This window comes from Mixophyes fleayi, chromosome 9 (assembly GCF_038048845.1).
Source record: "Mixophyes fleayi isolate aMixFle1 chromosome 9, aMixFle1.hap1, whole genome shotgun sequence".
Classification (NCBI taxonomy): domain Eukaryota; kingdom Metazoa; phylum Chordata; class Amphibia; order Anura; family Limnodynastidae; genus Mixophyes; species Mixophyes fleayi.
In genome coordinates this window covers 130639718-130647952 of record NC_134410.1, presented here as the reverse complement: position 1 = coordinate 130647952, position 8235 = coordinate 130639718, and the positions used below count along the sequence as shown (strand labels likewise).

Sequence of the window (8235 nt, the reverse complement as noted above, 5' to 3'; positions counted from 1 at the left end):
AGGTAAAGTGCTCTTTGGCTGTGCAGTGAGGAGTAGAGTGCTCTTTGGCTATGTGTTGGTGTGTATGGTGCTCCTTGGATGTATGCTGGGGTGTAGAGTGCTCCTTGGATGTATGCTGGGGTGTAGAGTGCTCCTTGGATGTATGCTGGGGTGTAGAGCGCTCCTCAGCTATGGGCTGGGGTGTAGAGAGTTCCTTGGCTATGGGCTGGGGTGTAGAGCACTCCTTGGCTATAGGCTGGAGTGTAGAGCGCTCCTTGGCTATGGGCTGGGGTGTAGAGCGCCCCTTGGCTATGGGCTGGGGTGTAGAGCGCTCCTTGGCTATGGGCTGGGGTGTAGAGCGCTCCTCGACTATGAGCTGGGTTGTAGAACGCTCCTTGGCTATGCGATGTAGTATAGAGCGCTCCTTGGCTATGGGATGGGGTGTAGAGTGCTCCTTGGCTATGGGATGGGGTGTAGAGCGCTCCTTGGCTATGGGATGGGGTGTAGAGCGCTCCTTGGCTATGGAATGGGGTGTAGAGCGCTCCTTGGCTATGGGATGGGGTGTAGAGCGCCCCTTGGCTATGGGCTGGGGTGTAGAGTGCTCCTTGGCTATGGGATGTAGTGTAGAGCGCTCCTTGGCTATGGGCTGGGGTGTAGAGCGCTCCTTGGCTATGGGCTGGGGTGTAGAGCGCTCCTTGGCTATGGGATGGGGTGTAGAGTGCTCCTTGGCTATGGGATGTAGTGTAGAGTGCTCCTTGGCTATGGGATGTAGTGTAGAGAGCTCCTTGGCTATGGGATGTAGTGTAGAGCGCTCCTTGGCTATGGGATGGGGTGTAGAGCGCTCCTTGGCTATGGGATGGGGTGTAGAGTGCTCCTTGGCTATGGGATGTAGTGTAGAGAGCTCCTTGGCTATGGGATGTAGTGTAGAGCGCTCCTTGGCTATGGGATGGGGTGTAGAGCGCTCCTTGGCTATGGGATGTAGTGTAGAGCGCTCCTTGGCTATGCGCTTGGGTGTAGAGCGCTCCTTGGCTATGGGATGGGGTGTAGAGCGCTCCTTGGCTATGGGATGTAGTGTAGAGCGCTCCTTGGCTATGGGATGGGGTGTAGAGCGCTTCTTGGCTATGGGATGGGGTGTAGAGCGCTCCTTGGCTATGGGATGGGGTGTAGAGCGCTCCTTGGCTATGGGATGTAGTGTAGAGCGCTCCTTGGCTATGGGATGGGGTGTAGAGCGCTTCTTGGCTATGGGATGTAGTGTAGAGCGCTCCTTGGCTATGGGATGGGGTGTAGAGCGCTCCTTGGCTATGGAATGGGGTGTAGAGCGCTCCTTGGCTATGGGATGGGGTGTAGAGCGCTCCTTGGCTATGGGATGGGGTGTAGAGCGCTCCTTGGCTATGGGATGTAGTGTAGAGCGCTCCTTGGCTATGGGATGGGGTGTAGAGCGCTTCTTGGCTATGGGATGGGGTGTAGAGCGCTCCTTGGCTATGCGCTTGGGTGTAGAGTGCTCCTTGGCTATGGACTGGGGTGTAGAGCGCTCCTTGGCTATGGGATGTAGTGTAGAGCGCTCCTTGGCTATGGGATGGGGTGTAGAGCGCTCCTTGGCTATGGGATGGGGTGTAGAGCGCTCCTTGGCTATGCGCTTGGGTGTAGAGCGCTCCTTGGCTATGGACTGGGGTGTAGAGTGCTCCTTGGCTGTTTGCTAAGTGAAGGAGGGGGAGGATGGGCACTTTTTGTAGCTGCAGGTATAGTCTCAAAGTCCAGTTGTGTAATCCTGTAAAGAATGATGAAAATCAAAAAAAAACTAGTTAAGTTCCTGGGCTGTTTAGACATCAGACAAGTAATTGATCTCTACCTGCTAACCTGCGTAATCTGCCTGCAGGATAAGGAGACCTGTAAATATTTTATCAGGAGTTGTCTCTCCAGCGAAAAAGGCAGAATGTTATGTTATATGTCAAGTCTTATATGTTCTGTATTCTTATAACTACAATTATTTTATGGGAATAGGTTCTGTAACATAGATAAGACCTACAGTAACGTCTAAATCACTAGAGTGGGCACCATAAAACTTTTGGGGGGCGACATCAGATCTATCGGCTGCAGTACATGGACGTGGTAGTCACGGTCTATGGCTTTACGTCAAGATTGTTTACATATGGTTTAACTACGTTCTACAGGGAAAATTACGGAGGTTGTCGAAAAAAAAAAATTCTAGAGGGAATAATTAATATATTAGACCTTAAGGAACAGTTTTGCTACAGAATGAGACTGATCGTTGTTTCCCTTTTTCAAACAAGGGTAGACTTAGTACATGAACCACCCCCCTGGCCTCAATAGGTTACATTTACATTTGCATCTCTGCGGATATTTATGAAACATTGATATTGATTGATATATGGTTGAACTGGCTCCAGATGATAGTACTGACCTGACAGTAGGTGAGATCACCCAGAATGACTTCTGGCAAACATCAGTCAGTTTCCATCCAGGGAATAATTTGAAGGAGCTGCAGCTAATGCTATAAATTGTCTAAGGAAAACAGATAAGTCAATCTTCGGAGGATTGGGTCACTGAAATGGGCATGATATGGGGCGTTGCTACTGTGCACGGAGGTGAGACACCTCCTCTGGTGCAGCAGAATCCTGGCGGAGGCAGAAGAGGTAGGTTTACCTCCTGTCCGCCAACATGGTGGCCAACGGGGGGAGAAGTTTCTCTAAACAGGCAGACCCTGACTGACAGCTTTGCAGACTTGCACAATGTGGATTGATTGATGTCACAACAGCTCAACTGACTGATTTATCATCTTTCTTTTTATCTATGTGGGGAGATAATTCTTCTACATTTCAACAAAGGTGCGGTAGACTGTCAGGTGCATGTAAAACATATATGACACAAATATCAATGTCGGGGTTTAGCGGGCCTTAAGAAAAATAAGATGGCAGTTCAGCGGATTGTGTAGATAAAGTAAGTGCATTGGTCATTGCATAGATGTCACTCTATGGGGATGACCAGCTTTTCATAACGCTGGGCTCGACCTCTAGTTGACCTCTCTTGTAGAGAGCTACAACTATAAAATAATCCAATACGGTCTCTGGTATTAGATGCTTAAGTGCAGTGACGTTTTATAAATGGAGTGGGCCGATCGAGTGGGTGCAAAGGAGCTACTGCTGGAACGCATTAGTTTCATGTCTGGGCACAACGGCCCACAAGCCAAGAGGATGCCTTGGGGCCCTATTGACTGATAGGCCAACGTGCACTGTACCCATGGTTAGATACACCAGTGCTTAGGTGTGGCACAGATAATAGTACATAGTGGTAGCAGTGCCACTGGATAAACAGGAACTAAAACACGACTGTGAGACATTGCTTTCCGATTACAGGATGATAAAGGGTAATTAATCATCTTATTGGATATGACTACATTGTGAAGAATGATACAACAGGCTCATAGATTGAAAGTGAAGTCTACCTTACAGTGTGTTTGTTCTTACTAATGTCTGTTTATAGTGATAACAGTTATTCCTGTGCATGTTTACAAGGTCTGTTTCTCACTTTGTGATTACTGTAAAACTAGACAGTCGTATGAGAAGTCTCTATAAGATCGAGCTTCTTGTGCTTTGTACATTGTAAATTAAAATGAGTTTTGCAGCAACGCAGCACCCCTGGTAATGCCTAGAGATTTCACTGAAATCAGCATTATAATAGTATATACCCTTATTCATTTTGCCATTTTATTAGTATTAAAGACTAATTCCACCTTTAATCGTTTTTAAGTAATCTCCTTCCCTCTTTCCCATCCTCACGTTCTTCTGCGCTCTTGGGACCTCTGCTGATATTGGGCTTAGAGCCCATTTGCTACACAGGCCTCTGCTGGCCCGCATCTTGTGGCAGATTCAGGCTGTTATCTAAATGACCTTTTAACGTCCGAGAGATGATTATTGGAATCTGCACTTTGCACTTCGGCAGGCAGAAGTGGGGAGATCATGAGTATTATGTTTCTCCCTGAACCAAGACACAGGAGCGGTGACCAGTGTGAGCTAATTCAGGTGAAGAGACAACCGGTCAGCAGGATCCTGATTGATGGATCCTGATTGGCTTCTGGGGTTATCGACATAAACTCCTTTCACATTATGTCAGATCAAGACAAGATGAAGATTCCAGGTGAGTGTTTAGTGCCCTTGTCCCACTACATGTGCGTGCTGGCACTTGTAGTGCCACAAGAACGGCCACTATATAGTTACATTTTCACCCTGGCACCCACTTGGCAGAGGTATGATGAGGGTCCCAGTGCTACTTAGCATTGGGCCAGGCATCTTTAAGTGTGGGGTCCCAATCACATGGCCCACCACTGTAAGGAGGTTTTGGTAAACGGTAGTGGAATGACTTTCAAGCTTTATATTGTTTATATGGAGAAATATAAGGACGTTAATGTCTAATGTGACATTTTATAAAGAAACGTTTTTTTTTTAGCTTTCCTTCGTTTAGTACAATGGGAGGTTTTGAAGATCACCAAGAAAATCGTGGAAAACCTGCAGCGTAACAAAACCGCACTTTACTAAATTTCCACCAGTGGAAGAGTAGTTACGAAAGTGTACTGAGGTGGGTGTGGCTTGATAACAGCCCCACCCAGGTGTACGAGCGTCAAGAATTAACCTTGGATGGAATATAGCGCAAGTATATAGGATATGCTGTCTCTATGTCTGTCCAGCGTTCATTTCTGTTTGCACTTTCCACATAGTGTTCAAACTTGTGAGCAGGGCCCTCTTACCTCTCTGTCTGTGTTACCCAGTGTCAAAGTCAAATAATTGGATGAAATAAGCTATATTGATTAATATTGATTTACCATGCAATTGCGATCAGTACGCAACATGTTATGACGCAATCGCACAATATACAACGCACACATACACTTAAACATTCACATTCACTTGTATATAGTTCATTTCTATAATAGTTCCAACCCACAGCCGTTTATGAACAAATGTTATTGAATGTGTTTATAGTTATATATGATAGTGTTAAAAAGCACTTTATTGAGATCTAAGGTTCAGGTTACAGGAAACATGTCATGCTTGGTGTCATTCTAATCCCCTATTTATCCTTAGTGATCTGGTTCCATCGGCTATAAGATCGCACCTCGAGTATGCTAGTTATGGAATATAGACAATTAGTGATCACAATGGTATTATGTGTATAATGTAAATCGACCAGTTTGAACTAGCTTTCGGCGGGAAGATTAGTATGCATCTGATTGGAGAGCTGACCCCCACCCTTGCAGGGCGTCGTTTGAACTGACCTATGAACTATATTATACTGGACTGTCCTGGAGCTTGATCCTATGGAAACATGCCAAGTTATCTGTATTGTATTCACTGTAACACCAAATGTATATATATTGTTCTCTGGGTCCAGCAGTGCGCGGTGTATGTATTGGCTGTACTTATTTATTTAATTGTTACTCTTTTGTTTTTGCTAATAAATCGCTTTGTGCTTTGGAACCACACAAATCGCAGCAGACAATGATTATTGGTAAACGATAAAATATCTTTAATAATTTGGGGGCTCGTAGCGGAGGTTACGCTACCGGAAGATTCGCAAACCCTACGGATTTCGGTTCCTCAACAAAGGGTGGAGAGACGCATCATATACGGGTAAGAATGCAATGTGTTCAAAACCTGTTTATCATTCTGTGTTGTGAAACCGAATGTCCGTTTTTGTGTAATCCAAGGAGCACTAACTTGAATCTAGGGACAAGAAAGAAAACTTTCTTTTTATTGTCATGTTGCGTTTTAGATGTGATTAATTTTGCATAGATTATGTGTATTTCCTGAATTGCGTATGTGTATTTCCGGTTTTGTTACCACGTGTATAAGCAGTCGTTTTGATAAATAGTTCTGTTATATATTTATAGTATAATCACTTGTTAAAGCCTCTAAAAATTTATTACGCTCGCTTGGGAAAGTATTTTTCTGTGCAGAAAACAAATGTATGTGAATTGTGTGATTGTGAAGATAAATTTGAGGACCCAGGTTACTGTTGAAAGTAACAGGGTATAAAGATAACCTAAGGGACAAAAGTTCTGTTCGAAAAGAGAACAGGGTATAAAGAGACTCCGAATCATACACGGCAGGTATACTGGAAGCAAAAAAAAGAGGTTTTTGTCGCACTCCCAATAGTAAATGCAAAGTTTACTGATAGTATCTGTAAGCGGTGCGATCGGACCGCATGGTTGATTGTGCAACCATGATTGTGACTTGGTAGTTGTGGGAGGAAATACGCTGCCACAGCTGGTATTAATAAATATCCAGTGCTAACAGTTGTAAAGTACTCAAATTGGTGTGCTGGAAAGGCAGGGTATTGCGAAGTTGATATTTCTGTGTTCCCAGTCTCTGTGTTAGGTGTTCCTCGGTGAGTACACTGACAATCGCGTGTTATTGTTCAGGTGTACTTGGTCGAGAAGAAGCGCGTGGAGGCGGCTTGTGTAATTCGTCTACGGCCAATAAAATCTCTAGTGGTAGTTGTGTGTTATGCAAACGCTAGAGATGGTCAAGGAGGTGCTACCTAGAGAAGGGCCGATTGGTTTGGCAACGTTTCATATGTTTAGGAAATATGGTGCGTACGCAACGGCGTACTGTGACAAATGGGTCAACATGACCCTGGAGTGTGTGAGACCTTTTCCCAAGGATGGTAGTTTTGATTCAGAGGCACTAAGTACTGTTAGAGATAAAATATGTTTGATTGAATCAATGGAAAAGAGAATTAAACACTATGGGGTAAATGTATCAATCTGCGGGTTCTTCAACACCCGCGCGTTCAGCCCCTTCCGCGATTAAATTTCAAGCGGCGCTGCATTGTAAAGGGAAGTTAACCCTTTACAATGCAGCGCCGTTTGAAATTTAATCGCGGAAGAGGCTGAACACGCGGGCGTTGAAGAACCCGCAGATTGATACATTTACCCCCATGACTGCTTAAAACTATGGCAACAGGTAGGTAACACGTGGCAGGGTAATACATGCGTACCGGAAGTAAGCGTTGCAAAGCGAAGAGAAGTGACCGCAAGCGTACCCCCGCCGCCATATGCAGTTGGGGTGGTAAATACAGCCGATACCAAAAATGTTAAAAATGTAACTAGTAACTTATATCCTGTATTAAGTCATGTTAAAGGTAATGTTTCAGAAGAAGATGAACCCACTGTCTTTTCAGCCATTGCCCATGCTAGTAACATGCAAGAGGCACCACACAGACAAGGAAAAGGAACGGTCCCACCAGCAGGGGCAGCGGCCGAAATTGGTGAGAATAATGTAGAAATTAGTAGGAGGGGGAACATTTATTGTACTGCAACAGTAATTCCAGCAAATAGTCCACAATGTAGTGATTTGGTAGTTTTACATCCTGTCCGCACAATAGCAGTTCCCAAGACATTTGTGACATCGGACAGAATCAGGGTTACACACACTACACTGACATAGTCACGAAGGTAGTTAAGGGTTTGTTGTATGTTTATAGAAGCTGCTTATTTTTAAGCAGAGGTTTTTGTTGTGGAAATATGATTCATGTTTTATAGATTGCATGTGGTATCTGCCTTTTTGTCTCCTGTGCCTCTATATATCTACAAAGGGTGGAAGGAGACAGGAGACTCGCTGAAGGTAAATTAGGTAGACATACAGATATGCATCTCTGTGTAGAACATTGGAGTAAGCTTTTTGCCACAAGACTCAACATAAGTGAAACCCTTTAGAAAATCTAAAATTTTCATGTTTTGTATTTTTTTTTATAGTCAGACAGACATGTACTGGATATTGTTATAATTGATGGTGGCTAAGTGGTTAGCACTTCTGCCTTACAGCACTGGGGTAATGAGTTCAATTCCTGACCATGGCCTTATCTGTGAGGAGTTTGTATGTTCTCCCTGTGTTTGCGTGGGTTTCCTCTGGGTGCTCCGGTTTCCTCCCAAATTTCATAAACATAATGGCAGGTTAATTGGCTGCTATCAAAATTGACCCTAGTCTCTCTCTGTGTCGGTGTATGTTAGGGAATTTAGACTGTAAGCTCCAATGGGGCAGGGACTGATGTGAATGAGTTCTCTGTACAGCGCTGCGTAATCAGTGGAGCTATATAAATAAATGATGATGATAATTGACGAAAGTGTTATAGAAATTGACCCCTTTCTCCCCACTTAGCCAAGTAACTGAACTTGTGGGATTGAAAATGGCATGTGAATTGGCAGAGGGTAAATCAATTAATATACATTGGTCTTCAGTA

The 8235-nt window shown here is 44.5% G+C and overlaps 1 protein-coding gene across 3 annotated transcripts in view; it reads left to right on the top strand.

The window, feature by feature from the left end:
• The window catches only part of LOC142101343 (uncharacterized), a 196831-nt gene that overhangs the window by 60049 nt on the left and 128547 nt on the right, over positions 1–8235 (top strand). The gene's annotated exons all lie outside the window — the stretch shown is intronic.